This window comes from Rhipicephalus sanguineus, chromosome 6 (assembly GCF_013339695.2).
Source record: "Rhipicephalus sanguineus isolate Rsan-2018 chromosome 6, BIME_Rsan_1.4, whole genome shotgun sequence".
Classification (NCBI taxonomy): domain Eukaryota; kingdom Metazoa; phylum Arthropoda; class Arachnida; order Ixodida; family Ixodidae; genus Rhipicephalus; species Rhipicephalus sanguineus.
Genome location: NC_051181.1, coordinates 151,964,250 through 151,982,321, shown reverse-complemented (window position 1 = coordinate 151,982,321; position 18,072 = coordinate 151,964,250). Strand labels below are relative to the sequence as shown.

Below are 18,072 nucleotides of genomic sequence, written 5' to 3'. Positions count from 1 at the left end.
TTCTTCGGATCGCTTGAATTCCACCGGACGCCAAAACCATATGCACGTTAAGGCTCGTTCACATCTGCGACTAGCATTGGTCGCGTTACCATTTGCGACTGGCGATCGAAGAGCGACTCAAGGCGACCGATGTTCACACCTGCGTGCGACTTATAACCGTCACCACACGGAATTCGCGTCTGTACTCGCATTTATATTGCCCCGTAAAATAAGCTGACGTCCTGTTCCTGCGCATCTGATTGGACCAGAGGTTTGCGACTGCACTCGCGCGAATGAAAAATCGAGCAACGAGCGACTGAGCCAAAGTAGTCGCTTTGCGACAAAAGCGTCCATTTGCGACCATTTGCGACCAGTCGCATTGCGACTAACTTGGTCGCGCGACCGGTGCTAGTCGCCGGTGTGAACGAGCCTTTAGAATTATATGTTATTGGACTGGGGCCATGTGGCGCGGCATTGCGTGCTTTTTTCATTATTCGTTAAGCAAAATGACCTCAGTTATATTGCCGTTGGTCAGTACGTGACCGTGATGCAAGTATTTCAGCTGCGATTACAGGATAAGACACTATTACCGTGTACCAAACAAACGCGAGGTCTCAACTTTCGTGCCTCTTTCCGTCTAATTGCCGCAGTTAATGAGTGTTCGTTTGGACTGTGTAAAAAGGAAAAAGAATTGAAGCAAGCGAGCCAAGGGCTGGCAATTTATAGTACGTTACTCCTTCTTTAGCCCCGCTTAGCCGCGCTGTGATTGCTCTGCCATTTCCGTTCACCTTCGCGAAGTTAAACGTGTCGCTGACTCAGAGCTGTGTGCTCACTAAAGCGCAGCACTGGCAGTGGCATTGGAAGCCGATGTTTGTGGCGATAGAGGTCGCAAAAAGCCGAAAGACTGTGCTAGCTATCAGACTAACCGTTGCGCCACTAACTTCAACGGTTATATATGCACCATCAACTGGCACAACGTTATATTTTGTAAAACTACGTTGGAAAAAATCTGTATACTGTTAGAAACGATATGTGTCACGGTTCTTTCTGCATTGGAAAACTTTTTTATGTATTCTATATCCGTTGTTATTAGGGAGTTTTAGCTTGTAACGTATACTTCTTTACGTTACCGTTACCGGATTACGTTTACCGTTTTACCGGAACTCGAGTTTTAGTAAAGTTTTTTAGCTGCCCAAACGTAAACCTTTACGTACGTACGTAAACCTTTACGTTTGCGCAAACCACTGAATGGCGATCATAACTGCATTTAAACTGCATTTAAGCTACATTTAATTTAGATAATATTGAATTACGCCGCGGAAAAATCATAAGAGAGGTTTTTAGCGTGTGCAGTATCCCGGTATAAACGAAAAGGTGTAGCAATACCGGGTTACCGGACGATGGTGTCGCCATCTTGTGACGCTTCGTGCAACCACAATCATGAACACGTTTGTTTTCGCTTAGTGTTCTTGAGGGGGCGAAATGATTAAAAAGACAACTCATTCGTAATTATGCCACTGCAAGGAATTTACATTGGAAGTAGAACGCCCGATGCTTCTGCAATAACAATTTTGTGCTTGCCTTGTACACCATGGCCCCGCTAGATGGTGCCACCTATCCAGCCTGTCAGCGTCTTTAGGCCTCTCACGTTTGCGGATTCGGTATTCTAGGTCGTTCTAGCCTCGGTAATCCGGCTGAAATAAGGTGATCGTAAGTGGCGCTCGCACTTCGGCTTATTTTGACTCGGCGGCTGGAGTCTCCGCGAAGCGGATATCGCGAGTAGCCACGAACGAAGGTGGATTTGCGAGATAGGGCCGTAAACGTAAAGCCTATCCAGCGAGTAGTTTACGTTCCGTAAACCTTTACGTTCCGTAAAGGTTCGCGCATGCGCAGATTCCATCCGGTATCCGGTAACACGGTAACGTAAAGAAGTATACGTTACAAGCTAAAACTCCCTTTTGTCCAGCAATGCCCTTAGCAACAGTCAGCTCTGCGCCTGTTGCAAGAAACTCCGTGGCATATTGTTTGTGAAAGGTTTATTTTTATCCGCTTTTTGAAGCGCGATATTTCATCCAAGACTGCTCAAAATGACGCGCTGTTTCGGCGTTCGAGCATGACATAGGCGAACGGCACCTGGTCATGCAATGTATTTTTCTTTCTGACCTATATGACTCATCCTATACAGCATGGCGCATGTGACTGAGAAGCAGCTTGCTCACACTGAAAGTAGACGTGCACTTTACACTGGAGGTTCTATATAGCAACGAAGGCATGGAAGAAAATGACGGTAGACGATTGATTTATTCACTCAAGTTAATCGACAGTTGAAACGGACTCCACTGTGAAAGTTCTTCTTTAATTAAGAGCGGTTTCATTAATATAATCTTATGAAAAGTACGCCGAAAAACCTCTTGGATATGTGTCTATTTTCGTTGTTCCACGCTGACAAGCTGAAGGGCATATTCCTGACAATAGATGAACAATGGGCAGTATTTTCAACTCAAAAAGACAGACCGATGGGCTTGTTGGTGTTGCGGAAAAGACAGCACGATAGAAAACACAAAGACGCTACTGGCAGTACCTTGCATGTCATTCATTGTACGGGGTAAGTGCGGTGGTATACTGCAGAAAGAATAAATGGGAAAAGATTACAACACGGCAGACAGATTACATCCCAACATCGCGTGCACACACACACACACACACACACACACACACACACACACACACACACACACACACACACACACACACACACACACACACACACACACACACACACACACGCACGCACGCACGCACGCGCACACGCACACACACACACACACACACATAACGCTAGAAATGTGAGTGCAAATTCCATACAATCATGAAAGCGAACCTTGTTAGCCAAGGCGATTGGCCAATAGCAAAAAGCATTTATTAACGTAGAAGTTTGCGAATTCTTCCTGTGGGCCGGCATATTTGGGCATGTAGCATACTTGCCCCCATCCCCAGCACAGGGTAGCCAGTTCTGTCTAAGAACTGACTAACCTCCCTGTCCTTCCGTCTTTCTCATCTTCCTCCTCCTTCGGAAGCGAAAAATTCCAGCCGATTGTGATGCTGGAACGGCGATTTAGAAAAGTGGACAGAAAATCGCAAACACCCCTACTAACATGAGACGTGAATTTGGCCAACCGGCCGAATTTGCAAGGCTTTCTCTCTTTTTATTTTTTTCTTGTTCTTCGTTAGTGTTATGTCCCATTGTCGAAAAGGTCTCGTTAATGATACGCCCGGCATCACTGTTGGCTGAAAACAGAGAGTTTTAGCTAGTTACGGAAATACGGTACGCAAATACGCTACCTTATGACGGTACCGCCCCTCCTTTGCAGGTCGTCGACCTTTTGCCGGTGAAGGCACCCCAACACCACAAAAGCTTTTTCAAAAATTACCGTGGGGTTGTCACGGCTTATTGTTGCCTGTCAGCCCACGCATTGTTAACGAGACACCTGCCGTATTGGGTACGCATTGTCACTGGAACGGGGAGCGGCCAAAGCACAACCAGCGGGAAAGGAGGAACGCTACCGTACTGCCTTACCGTATTTGCGTATCGTATTTCCGTAACTTGCTAAAACTCTCTATTGTCTCGTTCGAACAATTCTAGTGCAACACGTGTTTGTGGATACGGGTTGGACCAATTTCGTCAATCTTTTCGTCCGTAAGTTGTGTTTGTTATTGGCTTACCTCATTTGCTAGGGCAGGTGCCCAGCGTCCAGCCAGTTTGAAATTTTCCCTTACAAACAATTCCTTTGTAACAAGAACTTTTTGTGAATACGGGCGCTGGTTTTTGAGCCATGCTTACTATTGCTCGTCCAAGAACAAAACACACTGTGCAGCTCAAGTTAACTGCTACGTAAAGTTAGATGCAATCACAGAGAAGTATTCGAGGTTATACAACGTCAGCATACGCTTCAACGCTCGCGCACCATCGAACTGGACACTACGGCTACTAACACGGTAATTTTACTCATAGGCGTGCGCAGCCTTCCCCTTCAGGGGGGGGGGGGGGGGGCGAAGGTTTATCGCCGCGCCCCCCCACTTTAAGTCAAAGAATGAGGAAGACTTTGCGCCCCCCCCCCCTCTTAGGGGTCTAGGGGCTACGATGGGTGCCCCCCCCCCTAGTGACGTAAGAGGTGAGGGAAGGCGCAAAATACAGCCCCCCCCCCCCTACCCCCATGCGCATGCCTATGCCTTTACTCCACGAGGATAAACGGGTGCAATTTCGTCCCTCGAGGTTTCCACTGCTGTGCATCGGCCTAACCGTTTAAACAGTGTTTTAGCGTTGACTGATACCGCAGGCAGGAACGGCACCTTCCGACATACACCATGAAAAAAGAAAGGAAAAGAAAAGAAAAAAAATGCAGCGAGTTCCACGCCGTGAAAACCGTCGGACAGCGAAGCTGTAATGATGATGATGATGACGACTATCGGTGCGAAAAGTCGATCACCATCATCATCATTTCGTTTTATTTATTGCTTTAATCGCTCCCCTTCTGGTCACGTGACCTGGTGACGCCTACAACAACAACAACAATAACTACAACAACAACGACTACTACTACTACTACTACTACTACTACTACTACTACTACTACTACTACTACTACTACTACTACTACTACTACTGCTGCTACTACTGCTGCTACTACTGCTGCCACTACTGTTACTACTGCTACTGCTGCTACTGCTACTACTGCTACTACTACTGCTAATACTACTACTACTACTACTACTACTACTACTACTACTACTACTACTACTACTACTACTACTACTACTAGAACGACGACGCGCGCGCCTCCAGACCGGCCGTGGATAAACAGAGGGCCCCATAACTGCTGCGAGAGCGACGGCTGCGGCGCAGCTGCGAGCGCCGAGCAATATATCCGCGGGTCAAAGCAAGGTGGTGTTGGTCAAAGGTGCACGAACGCTCATAGCCGCACCGACAGAAGCAACAGAAGCGCCGTCATTGGCGAATCGCAGCTCTGTGAGGATATGAAGGAAAAGAATGTACCGGGCCTTCGGTGGCGGCGTGCCCAGCTTCAGAGCCGGAAAGGGGCGGCTTGAAGGGTCGCGGACAGCTACGCCAGGATAATGGGCGCGCTTGCTTTATTTCCCCTGGGAGAAAGAAGTCTGACGCGTGTAGAGATAGCCTTATCCGCGTACTTTCTCGCATGCCTTACGTGTATTGACGATTTTATTTTCGATTCGTGGACCGTCGCCGCCATCTTGGGCGTTTGCAACGAATGATTTCTCGGTTCAGCGTTTCGGGACAACGTCACGAAACGATGAATGTGACCGTACAGCCGTTTCCGGTCGTGTGATATCCTACTCTAGTACCGTCCATTTAGTTGACGCAGATGCAAGATGGCAATGTGAGTCCAAGATGGCGCCACTTATATAGGGCAGAGAGCCCTGGCCTAGCCAGGGCGGGTTCAAACCCCCCTCTCATGGAATTTTTCAATTTTGCGTGCCTCTGTACACACGCACAGAACTAACACATGCACGAACATACATAAAAGGCGGCTGAATTCACTCCCCGAGGAATGTTTCTGGCTATGCCTCAGTGGATAGATAGAGCGAGTGTGGAGTTTGTTTGCTGGAGAGGCGGATGGTATGAGACATGGGTTGTTCATTCCCGTTACTCTGTACTGGGAAGGGGGGCGGATCCGTAAGAGTAGTCCGTAGTAGACAGGGACCTGCGTGCTTTCAGCAAGAGTGCCAGTATATGGTACTAGGTTTCGTGGAATTTGTGCACGTGCTTCTGCATTAGATTAAGCCTATCTGACACAGAAGTCCTACTGTTCAGCCATGATATATATGCGTCGTATATATATATGTGCGACAATTTGTAGCTTTGAAACTGTGTACACTGCCCATTCTCTGCGAAACGCGTGTCTCAGCGAGGTGTCATACGTGTACTGCCGCGCCGGTACGAGTTTTAGCACGCGAGACCCCAGCCCGAGATGCCTCGAGAAATAAAGGCGCGCTGACGCAGGAAACATTAACGGAGTAAACGCCGGTCGGAAAGCAGCGAAATTTTTCGTCACTTTTGATTAAGGCGAAGTTACCCAACATAAAACTATATACGCTGTGTGCATGTATTCGAGCCACACATGAATCAAGAAGATCGAGGGGAGCACTGCGGCCGTCGCGACATTCGCACATCCTCGTTAATTCGTCGTGTCAGGCATATATGTAAACAACAGCTGTTATAGGCCGGGAATAAAACAGAGCTGCTGTGTTAACAAATTGCCGTATACGCAAGCGCCATATAATTCACGAGGTAGCGTGCAACCACAGGAAATGGCGGATACAGAGCGATAAATGGCTGCGTTTCCACGAACACGCACTTGAAAATGTGCTTAGGGAAATGTCGTTGGATCCTCGTTCGTTTTATCGGCAAACATGCGTCACGAAACTCGTGTTTCAGGTGATTCCGAGAATAGAAAATTATCATTCTTTATGTTCTTACTTCAACGGCACCACGTCTTAACGCAAGAAGAGAGCGGCGATGCGCATGACTCCTCCCGGAGAGTTATATAGAGTAAGAGTGCACGCGCATGTTCATCTTTCGGTCTCTCTCCTAAGCGTGTACATAGACAGACAGGTGCACCTGCTGGGCATGGTATAAACGCGTGTTGTGTCACGAATCCGCACCTGTGACGCTTGTACACACCGGCTCCATGCACGCGGCCCGTCGTTTGAAGGAGACCACAAAGGACGCATCCGTCACTGTCTGTGGAACCAGGCTGCGTCAGATCCCGGATGCCTGCGTGAGATCCACGTTGTTAGGCGTTGCAGAGGTGTAGAGGGGAAAAAAAGAAAACAACGAAAATCTCTGGTACCAAAGCGCCATACACGCACGGCTCCCTTCTTCATTCGCGTATATATGTTTTCGGTCGGATATGTCGCCGCGTTTCTGGATGCCACGGAAGGTTCCCGCGACCTATCCGGTCGCGCTCAGCGTGGGGTGGTGAAATCGATGAGCGTTCTTGTCAGCGTGCTGTACACCATGGAAGCGAAGAGGCAGACACAATGGCTGGAGAATAACTTGAAGACTCATGCCAGGGCTTAGACAGGGGAATGCAGAAGAGGGGGCGGGGTGAAGGGTATAGTCGTTCTATCATGTGTCGTTGAGGGTCTTTGCATCGTTTGTGGTCGTTGAAATGGATTGACGTAGAAGGCGCACTTTGCGAGGCGAAAACACGAGGAACACGCCCAACAATATGAGCTCATCGGTTCTTCGCTGTCTTCCTGTCGATCTCACATGGCGCTGCTGCAGATGCACTCGTTTCTGTACCCCTCCCTTCCCTCAATATTTTCATGCCCTAGTTTCATTTCTAAGTACCTAGTTTTATCTCTATCTTCTTTTTTTCATGTACTCTGTGCTATAGACTAGTTCGAAGACACTCCTGACAGGAGTTTCGCGTGAAAGAGCACACCAGAAGATTTACGAATAGTGGTAGCGAGAGCGCTTTCGTAGGGTGAGGTCTGTACATTAGCTTGTACGTACTAAAGAAAGATTACAGGAACATAAACGCTCACTAGAAGGCAAGCCTTATTCACATCTGGCTATACACTGTGATGAACATGGGTGTATACAGCGATATTTGCAGACACAGTGTGTATTTTTGCGCATGCGTATCACCTAGGCTACGAGAGAAATTATGGAAGCTTTGTACATTCACAAAAAGGGCCCTAGTTGTGTAAGCGTGCCTTCTTTAGCCCTGCATGACATAGAAATTTCTTTCTTGAATAGTTTTGTCACATTGACGCAGTTTGTTCGTGGATAGTCCTAATCTTTTGCATCCATCCTCTGTCGACGTCATCGGTGTGTGGTCACGTGGTTATAGTTTGTGCTTTAAAATATGTGTTTCTGCGCTAATAAAGTTAGTTGTGAGAACAGCGCTGGTGTTCATGTCCCTTCTTCACCTCTGTCCTCGTTGTATCGCGCTGAATCCACCCAATATGTTCAACAGAATCCAACTCGCTCGTAGAGGACTCCCGCAGTTATTTCTCACGCATATAATAATAACGTTGTTGGGGCTTTTCGTCCGAAAACCACGACATGATTATGAGAGACGCCGTAGCGGAGGGCTCCCGAAATTTTGATTACCTGGAGTTCTTTAACATGCACCTAAATCTAAGCACACGGGCCACTAGCATTTCGCCTCCGTTGAAATGCCTTGGCCGGGACTCGATCCCGCGACCTTCGGGTCAGCGGTCGAGCCCCATAACCACTAGACCACCGCGGCGGCTTATATTGTACGCAGAGGAGGATAATATTTGTTAGGTTCTACACTGATTACTTCGTAAAATCTGTCATCATCTGGGCCGTACAGAGGCGTTCAACCATCTTGACTTGATCAATATGCTCCATAATTGGCGACTCTACTTAGAAAACTGAACACCGCGCATTTAACACGCTATATAGAACCCGCTTCCCATTAACGGACCAAAATGTCCCCGTGCAAATCTCTAATTAACTTTTAATGACCTACAAGCCTCCCTCTTGCATCCCCGAAGAGGGATGTGTAATCTGGTGCGGTTCCTCGAATTTCGTTTCCAAGATTCCGGCTCACGCTCAGAAAACAGCTGCTCACGCACTGAAGCAAGCAGCTACGCTGTCCCTTGCATGTAGCGGGAACACCTGGACGTCAGCTGGCTTTCCAAGCGCTTGGCTTCTTCATGTTTTCTTGAATCTCAAGACGAAGAAGCCTGCGAAACGCCCACAAATAAAGAAAAACTGTTGCCACGTACTTTGCAACCATTCCTCTTCCAAACAAACTGTGTGTATTATGTATTCATTGCGGTCGTATGCCAAGCATGTTTCTTTAGTTAGTGCAGAGATGGCGTAGATGTAGAGCATGAACCTCGCATGCAAAAGGTCCGTGATTCGAATCCCGGAGCCGCGTAATTCCCAACCGGATATTAAAGAAAAAATGCTTTGAAGAAGACAAGATCGCTTGTCGAAACATTGGCTCCAGCGACACGGCGTGTTCAAGAATTTTTTATCATCTAACCATCTAGTAGTAGTAGTAGTAGTAGTAGCAGCAGTGCTAGTAATAGTAGCAGTAATAATAATAATAATAATAATAATAATAATAATAATAATAATAATAATAATAATAATAATAATAATAATAATAATAATAATAACAGTGGGAACATTATTTTCAAGATGCTTGCTTCCGGTATTGTGACCGAGGTATTGGTTGCTTTCGTTGTCCTCAAAAGCCCACGCCAGCAACAGAGCTTCAAAGTAACAATATGTGAGAAACACGCGCCATGCTCTGGATGACGGAGCGGTACAGTATAACAATACCCATCCTTTATAGAAACCGTCGAACGGTGCGTCCGAACACAGGCGTATCGCGCTAGCGAGAGGCACCCGTACCTGTCATGCCGTTTGTTGACCATCGAGTGTCTCATATGCCTGTCAAAACAAAGGGAAGCGCTACGCGATCCAAACAGCAAGAAGCAAATAGGCACCGTTGTGAGGAACGAAAAAGGACGCTCTCTTTGTTCTCTGATCGGCTTTGTTCACATTTGGAGCCTGCCTTTCTTTCTTTCTTTCTTTCTTTCTTTCTTTCTTTCTTTCTTTCTTTCTTTCTTTCTTTCTTTCTTTCTTTCTTTCTTTCTTTCTTTCTTTCTTTCTTTCTTTCTTTCTTTCTTTCGTTTGCGTTGTTGTCTCCGGTTCCACCCTTCGCGGCGGTGTGCAGGGGCCCGTCACTCGACCACTGCCAAGTCATTTCCCGTCCGCTTTTGTCGTCTCAGCGTCGCCGACCGGTCGCGACGCCAAACGGGCCGCCGTCACCTGACACACTATGCGACCACTGACCAGGAAACCACGCAGGGTGGGCACACTGCTCCATCCCCGGACCCGTGTCCCTTCCCCGGTAGTTTTGATCGCGTGGCTTTGATGAGGCAGCCATCGCTTTGCTTATGCGCAGTCCTGTTTCACAGCTCGTCTTCTTGACTGCGAGACGCAAGTCCTTTTGTCGGCGGGAGCTTGGAAGCGGAGAGGAGCGACGTCGGGGCGCCGCTGTCATGTCGTGGAAGGACATGTCGCCGCGTCCTCCACAGCGGGTCACGACGCCGTCGCGAAGTGACGTCCGTGGCGGAACAGGACGCCGCTTTTGGTGAACGGTGTCGCTCGAACGACACAGGCATGGGAGTCGCTTGAAGTTGTCGTACAGCTGATAGATCTTCATTGCGCTGTTCCTAGTGGTGGTGCGAGTGAGTGAGCGAGCGGAGTGAAGTGTGTGAGTGGGTGAATGAGGGGAGTGAGTGAAATAAGTGAGTAAGCCAGAGGAGTGAGCGAAGTGAGTGAGGGGAGTAAGTGAATTAGTGGGTGATTGCGTGAGTCAATGGGACGGAATTGGCAGGTGCAGTTCGAGGTGACCGTGAGCTTCTCCGAGCTCGACCAGGACAGCAACGGTCGCTGTTCACGGCAATAAATGAGGCAGCCAATATTTCGAATGAACTCGTCAGCTCGCTTCGCAGGTAGCAACAACGCGTCCCCATACACAACGAACAGGAGACTAGCCAAAGAGAGAAACTGGGATGGAAAAAATGGGCGATGGGTGAGATGGGACGGATGGCCCAGTCCTAGAGGAGTGACTACACCATCTAAACAGCTAAAGAAAATAAATGTTCTGACAGCACGTCGGGAACTGCCTTTTTACTCGGAAGCCCGCGAGCCTCGATCTCTGCATGTCTCGAGCGGGTAAGGGACTCCCCGCCGCGTTCATTATTTTCGATCACGCTTCGGGGCCTTTTAAAGATGGCTGCCCCCGACGCCCTGAATATGGCACGGTAAACATGATTCTTTCAAGAACGTTCAGCTTGGAAAAGGAACGGCAAAAAGAAAAAAATAACGTACGCATAGAGAGTAATAGAACGCTGTCTCTGGCGTCTTTTCATAGTGTCAGCACACACACCACCGGGGTGTTCCATGAACAGTGCAGCAATAAACACACGCGAGGAAGCGGCGTCGCTCGCTGCCGCCCCGACAGGTGCTGCTGACGAGTGGGGACCGGAGGGCCTGCGGAATTCGCCGCAGCCGGCTTGCGGACCAGCCTCCACAGCCGAAGAATGGTAACTTCTTGTTGCCACGGACGACCCTGGGTTCGACTTGCACGGCTACGCGGCTCTTGGTCTCCTGCTGTCGGAGGCCGAAGGCAGCGTTTTCTGGAGATGCCGCTATTACTTCTTTTTATTTCTCTCTTTTTCCGTCACGACGCTCGCTCCATTGCCGGGCACCTTCTATTACTTATCCCCTCGCTCGCTTCTCGGGGGATCGAGAATGCTTTACTATCTTCTCCGCCCTGCGCAGTTCCCCTCTTCCCTACCGCACTGCACGCACCATCACTCCTTGGCCTTCACCGTTTAACGACACTGCCTCCTTCTTCGCACGAATCAACAGCAGCATCAGCAAAGCGAGAGGAAAGCAAAAACGTGCCTGTCGGAGCAGCGAGGTCTAGGGGGGAAGTGAGCGAGTGGTGGCACTCCCCCTTCCAGTTTGTGGTGGTCCTTCTCGACTGGTTATGTTACCGTCCCCCATGGCCCGGCCGCGCATATTGAGGATCTAGTGGATACAGAGCTAGCAACCAGGCCGGCACGCGATTGGCTGCTTCCAACACAGGACGCTCTGATGTCATACCATAGCAACGGCGGTGGACGACAGCGGCTACCGACCGCGCCGCTGTATCGTACGCCGATTTTTTCTGCGCGCTGTGATGGCGGCGGTACTGGTCAGTTTGGTTACAGTACAGTGTTACAGTGTTCTAGAAGTTACAGCTTGGTGTTGTGGTGTTGTCTATAAGTGTTCTGTGGTGTTGTCAACGCCCGTGGGTGTTGTGTAAATGGGTGCGCGTTATCGCGCGACGCCGGCACGGCCCATCGCTTTGCTCGCGCATATTGCGAACGTGGGATCTTCGAAGTCTGTGGCAGACGGGGGCGGCGAAGAATGTGAACCATCGATCGTGGACTCAGCCCAACGGTACGATGCGTGGTGCCAAAGGTATGTGAAAGTGTGCCAGCCTGCACTGCCTGCTCGCGCTGTTGTTCCGGCCCAGTAATTTGTTTTGATTCTGTTCGGTTGCTGCGCAGAGTAGTGGTTCTTCCCCATATATATTATTAATTTCGTGACGCCCGTGTTCTCCTTATATTTTGGCTTTTGTTACCTCGTAATTCTTGCCTGGAGCACGATGATGCCGCTGTTTGTGTCGCTTTACGTATTAACAAATTAAAGTTTGCCTTGTGTAGGGGACTCCGCAATCTTGGTCGCTTGGGGCATTCGCCGTAACACTTATGTGTCCTGCCGAAAAAGCATGTTCGATTGTGACGGGTACAGCTGTGCAAAGAACAGTCAATGTGTTTCTAGACTCGCGCGTTTGTTGTTTCCAGAAGAGATGAGGATGATACTGCTGCTATAGTAAAAAGAAACACAATCTTTGCAGGTCTTGTCCTGAAAAGTACAATGGTGCAAGGGTACCCAAATTTCTACAAGTGTTCTACAACGATGCAGTGAGACCCCAAGAAAAGGTAGGCGTCACACAAAGGAACAGGAAGATCAATAAGAATGACCTTTTTTTTTTTTTTGACACAGACAATTGTTGCAGTAACCTCAAGGCATAAAACATTTTGGCTGCCAAACAGTGCTATCAGATCGAAATACTTAAGTGTGCACAAACATGGACTGAGGGGCATGATGGCAACACAAGGGCTTACTTCCAACTAATCATTTATTTACAAAACTGCACAATATGAACACTTTCTCTCATGACGAAACAAGACTGAAATGCGCCATAAAGTGTATACATGGAAGGTGCACTGACGCACGACTGACCCGACTGTCAACCAAATCAGCTTCGACCATCTTCCTGACATCTTGTCTTATTTCTCACTGCTACCTGGCACAAATTATACAGTGGTTTATGAGGCGTCCTATTCCTTAACCTGCACTCATGACAATGTACAGGAAGGTTGCTGTCTCCCCGCCTTCCTCTTATGTTCCTGAAGTCTTCGGTTCAGACACCTACAAGTCTGTCTGGCTGATATAGCTGAAACTGTGCGATAGGGGGACTTCATATACCACTCCAGATACACAATACAAATGGGTCCCAATGCTTGGTACTGGATGGCTCTTTCGTTTTCTTGAATGGAAGAGTAATTTGGCAAAGCTTTTCCAACTTCTCGGGGCCAGAAAACACCACTCTGATACTGCTGCAGTTTCCAATCTTTTTTAGGTGTTGCGATCTATTATGCATGCGTGGAAGCATGACAGTATGGATTGTATTTCCTACTTGAAAACGGTGAGCACGATTAGCATGGCAGGTCAGTTGTGCGGCAGCGCACCTTCCATTATTTTATCTAAGCAAACGCAGCTTCTGAGCATGTTCACCTGATATTGGCATTTCTGTCTTGTGGTGGTCATGAACGAAAGCATTCATATTGTGCTGCTTTGTAAATAAATGATTAGTTGGAAGTAAGCCCTTGTGTTGTCATCACCTCCTTCTGTCCTTATTTGTGTGTGCTTAGATGTGCTGCTATGCAAAACATTCGCCTGAAAAACGTTGCTGTAGTGTTCTCAGAAGCAAGAAAACTTTTCTTAGTGACTGCATTTCAATGACTGGAAACCGGAGTCATTACAGTTTTAAAAGCAAACAGCTTTTTTAAGAATTGGTCTATCTTGCAATCATTTATCTCTATAAACCTGTTCTTTTGCGTTATGACTACTGTGGCAAGAGCCTGCTAACCCCAAGATGACACGAGGTAAGTGCAACTCTGATATGAACAAAAGTCTGGTGTAAATTTCTGTGAGGTAACGTCTTGGTGAAAAGGCAAATTTTATGTGTCAGTATCTTCATTCTGGTTCTTTTGTTCCGTTTATTGGACATAACTATCCTACATTCAAGTATTGTTCAGAAGTTTTAGCACTAAAGTGTTTTATGCCGGGATCCACCAACACTTCAGTGACGTATTTTCGTCACTGAAATGACATTTAAAAAATGCACACGATCAGATGGCAAAGCGAAATTTAAAGAAAAAAGTTCCATCAATGGGAGTCGAACCCACGCCCTCACGCTCCGTGACAAAAGATGCCGGGCACGCTATCCACTGCGTCACTGTCACACACTCTGGAGGCTTTACAAACACGCCCTTTAAATCTCACACTTTCCTCTCATAGTGCTCTTGGTTGCCGTCTGGGAGCAGTAAGGTGAAAATAACGCATTATGACCGTGGCCTCTGCGATTAGCTTCAGCAGCGCGTCGTTGCTGCGCCTCCGTTCCATTCGGTGCATTTCCAATAGGAGAAGTGCATTTTTGTCAACGCCTTAACCACACCACGAGGTGGCGACCTTAACCCGAGCCTTGGCCTCTCTCATAGCATCCATCCATAGTGAAAATAGCTCTGCGATGCGCGCCTGCGTTGCCTGGCTGTAACACCGCGTTACCCACTTACGCTCACCCCTAGAAAAATCGCAGCCGCGCTTGAGGGTAGACATGAGGTGTGTTGCGTTTCCCTCTAGTCCCGCCCTGGTGTTCATTAACTCTTTAGCATGCAGTGGGATGGGTGCATGTTAAAGAGCCCAAGTTACGTCCCAAGTCCAAGTTCTGCACTCAATCAGCGATGCTCTTCTGGCTGTCACACCGCTTTCTTCGAATACGCTCTCCCCATTAACTGCTACAGCTACCACAAGGTTTGTCTAATCGTTGATCATGGACATTAGTCGTCACAATGGAGATGTGCTACTAAGCGTCGACATCGGTGCATCCATGTTAAACGGTGCTATAGCTGCCAAACACCAATAAACATTTTGCAAGCTCTCTTATATCAATGTACAGTAACATTCAACTACTTCTGTAAAGACGCATTTTACTTTCTTGTTATACAGATTCCTATGACGGGGGGATCAACCATGTTTTTTATGCTCCTTGCAATCCTAGCTGACGTATAGAGAGGTGTATACAATTTGAGTTGGAACAAACAAACGTAGACTCAAAGTAGGACTTCATGGAAGCAATGTCAATACTATGTGCAGGCAAGCAGTAGACAATACTACGTACTGCATTTCCTGCATTAATAGGTGCTTGCTACAAAACGTAATTGACTGATACCGATGCTCGATTGTCCGCCAACAAGGTGGATCTAACTCTTTTCACTGAGTTGCACCAATATTTATGAAAGAACGTTGATTGCTCTTTCCAATATGCCGACTGGCTGACTTTCCTCCTCCTGACGAAGCTTGCAGATGTGCCATGCACATTGCACATTCCATGACTCAGAATGAAAAGGAACATAATAGAAAGTCACAGTTTTAAGTTCTGGAAAACTTAAAAGTGCGGTTGCTTGAGCAGTGCTTCCCGTGCTCTTTTTTCTTCCAGCACTCTTCTTTTCTTTTTCCAAGCTGGGGTCACATAGCACATGCTACGTGATGCCAGCTAGGAAAAAGAATGTTCCGCATTCGCCATCATTGCTGTGAGCGACGCTGACTAATACTCCGATGTTTGCATGCACATAAATACCCGATAAAATGTACAGGAGGATGACTGCTGCCATAGCCCAATTAGTGGAGCATTGGATGCACTCATAGGTCGACAAACTCACTCATGAGTCGACTCACTCAGACTCGCATTGAGCCGTGAGTCCGAGTGAGTCCGGTTGGGAAAAATATTAGCGAGTCAGAATCCGAGTGAGTCCGGTTGAGGAAAATTTTGGCGAGTCTGAATCTGTGTGAGCCCTAAGCACAACATATATAACTGAGCTCCAAAATTTTTTTGCTGACCTATGATGATAACTACTCAATTTCAGCATTACTATCGTCCTTATGATGGCTCCCGTTGATACTCACTTCTACTCACATATACTTCAACGCACTAGTGTTCATACACCAGCTCATTATTTATTGATCAGAGGCGTGCCCCCCTGACAACCCCCCCCCTTGAAACATTTTTCAAAGGAACTTGATTAAAATAGCTCGTGTGACTAATATCTTGCAATAAAAATACACCTACTGGATTGCAATCACTGATAACTTGTATATGAAGGTATGAGATCAAAGTATGTATCATAGAGCACCGATTATGCGAGATATGGATGTTTAAGTGCGTTGACATCCTGATCGAAAAAGCTAGTTATACGCTAACGGACTAATGAGTCGACTCACTCAGACTCGGATCGAGCTGTGAACCGAGTCTGACCGAGTCCGAGTGAGTAATATTTAGGCGAGTTTGAGTCCTAGTGAGTCCGGTTGAGAAAAATTAGTCCGAGTCGGAGCGAGTCCGGTTGAGGAAAATTTTGGTGAGTCCGAGTGAGCTCTAAGGTCAAAATGTATTTCATGAGCGAGTCCGAGTGAGCTCCACATTTTTTGCTGACCTATGGATGCACTATCCAAACGTTGCAGGTGCAGTCCCTGCCAGCTGCAAATTGTGATTTCGTCCACTTTACTTCCTTCACATTTCTATCGTAATTATTACGGAAATAGTACACTTAACACTCCCTATACTTACCTTGGCTTCATTACCTGTTGGTTTTCATTCAGGTTGTATGAAACAAAGAAACTAGCATTGTGGAATAGCGCGGATAACATACAGGGACACAGGCAAGTGAGACGACACAGGCACTAACTTTGAACTGACGTTTATTTTTTCGGAGCAACATCACAAACATATTCAATATTTCACAGCCCTGGAAAGTCTTTATTGATCCTGAAAAGGCAGATGCAGCAAAGTGTGTCTGGTGGCTCTGTTGGCAGGCGATACCATTTTGCCTTAGGTTTTATAACAGCAGTTTGTTTGTCCACAAAAAAAAAAAAATTCTTCCTGTTCCTTTGTGCCATGCCCATCTTTTGTTGAAATTTTGACTGCATTCTTGTGGAACACGTGTAGAAATTTGGACACCTTGCTCCAGGTGGTGTCCTGCAAAGATCAAGCATTTTTATTTAGTGTACCAGTAGCATCACAATAAAGACAGAAACTGATACTATGGTATAAGTGTAGCCTTGCGAAAGAACATTATAGCAGTTGAAAGTACACTACAAGTGATTCAGGCAAAAGTATTCCTAGATAGGTATAATTCTGTACAATAAAGTCCAATCCAAGAACATTTAAGCATTTCTTATCAGTTGTCAATGCAACTGATAAACTCACCCAACCATATAACAGTGTTGTGCCTTAGTGATGTGCCAAACAACCTTGAGAACGTTTAGGGCGATGCAGGCCTCTTTGAAAGCTGGAACGGTTTCAAAGGTGGCAGTTCTGCGGATTTCCATTCCAAAGAACACGATCTATTGTGTTCTCAACAAGTGCCACAGTTACTCGTATTCACGGTTTGTAGAAGCTCCACATCAATGAGAGCATAGCCATTGTCATTACAGATTTTGTCCTTGCGGCGACGCGTAATGAGGACAAACAAAGCTTACTTGCTGAAGTGCTCGCACGCTCTTGGTCTTGTTTCTGTGTGCTCTTTCTGAACAGTTTATTTTATTCGTCAACACGAGAATATCTTTGCCGTCTCAACAAAATGAACAAAGCGCAACTAAACTAAAAATAAATGCACAGAACCGTGTCTCCGTGCATGTCTCACACAGACAAGGCAAGTGGACTCGGCAAAATGCCTCAAGTGTTCAAAAAGGTGCACTATGGGTAGCCGGAATACTTTTTTTAAAACCTGCTAAGCGCGGGGCAGCTGCCAGTTTCGGTGTTTAAATAATTCACTTGAGGCAGAAAGCTCGGGCTGTGCACCATCTGATGAAAAGGGGCTTGGCTGCGCTCGTTAGTTGGTCTGGAAAACCCGTCTTTTTGGCTCATACAAAGCGCACAAAAATTTGTGGGGCACTGCATATGTTAAGGAAGGCCCTAGCATTGCAAAACAAGGAAAAACCAAATTTCGATTTTTAAGAACTTTTACCCTACCCTGTGTCCTTAAGTGTGCTGAGCAGTAAGATATTTCTGATTGAGCTAGTTCAAGTGCCCGTTTGTATGCCTTGCATACGACTTGCGTTCTTGTTCTTATTCATGGCAACTAGGTGTCGGATCATTCATC

The 18,072-nt window shown here is 47.1% G+C and overlaps 1 protein-coding gene across 1 annotated transcript in view; it reads left to right on the top strand.

The window, feature by feature from the left end:
• LOC119396811 (peroxisomal targeting signal 2 receptor) overlaps positions 1–18,072 on the top strand; it is a 521,060-nt gene that overhangs the window by 493,626 nt on the left and 9,362 nt on the right. The gene's annotated exons all lie outside the window — the stretch shown is intronic.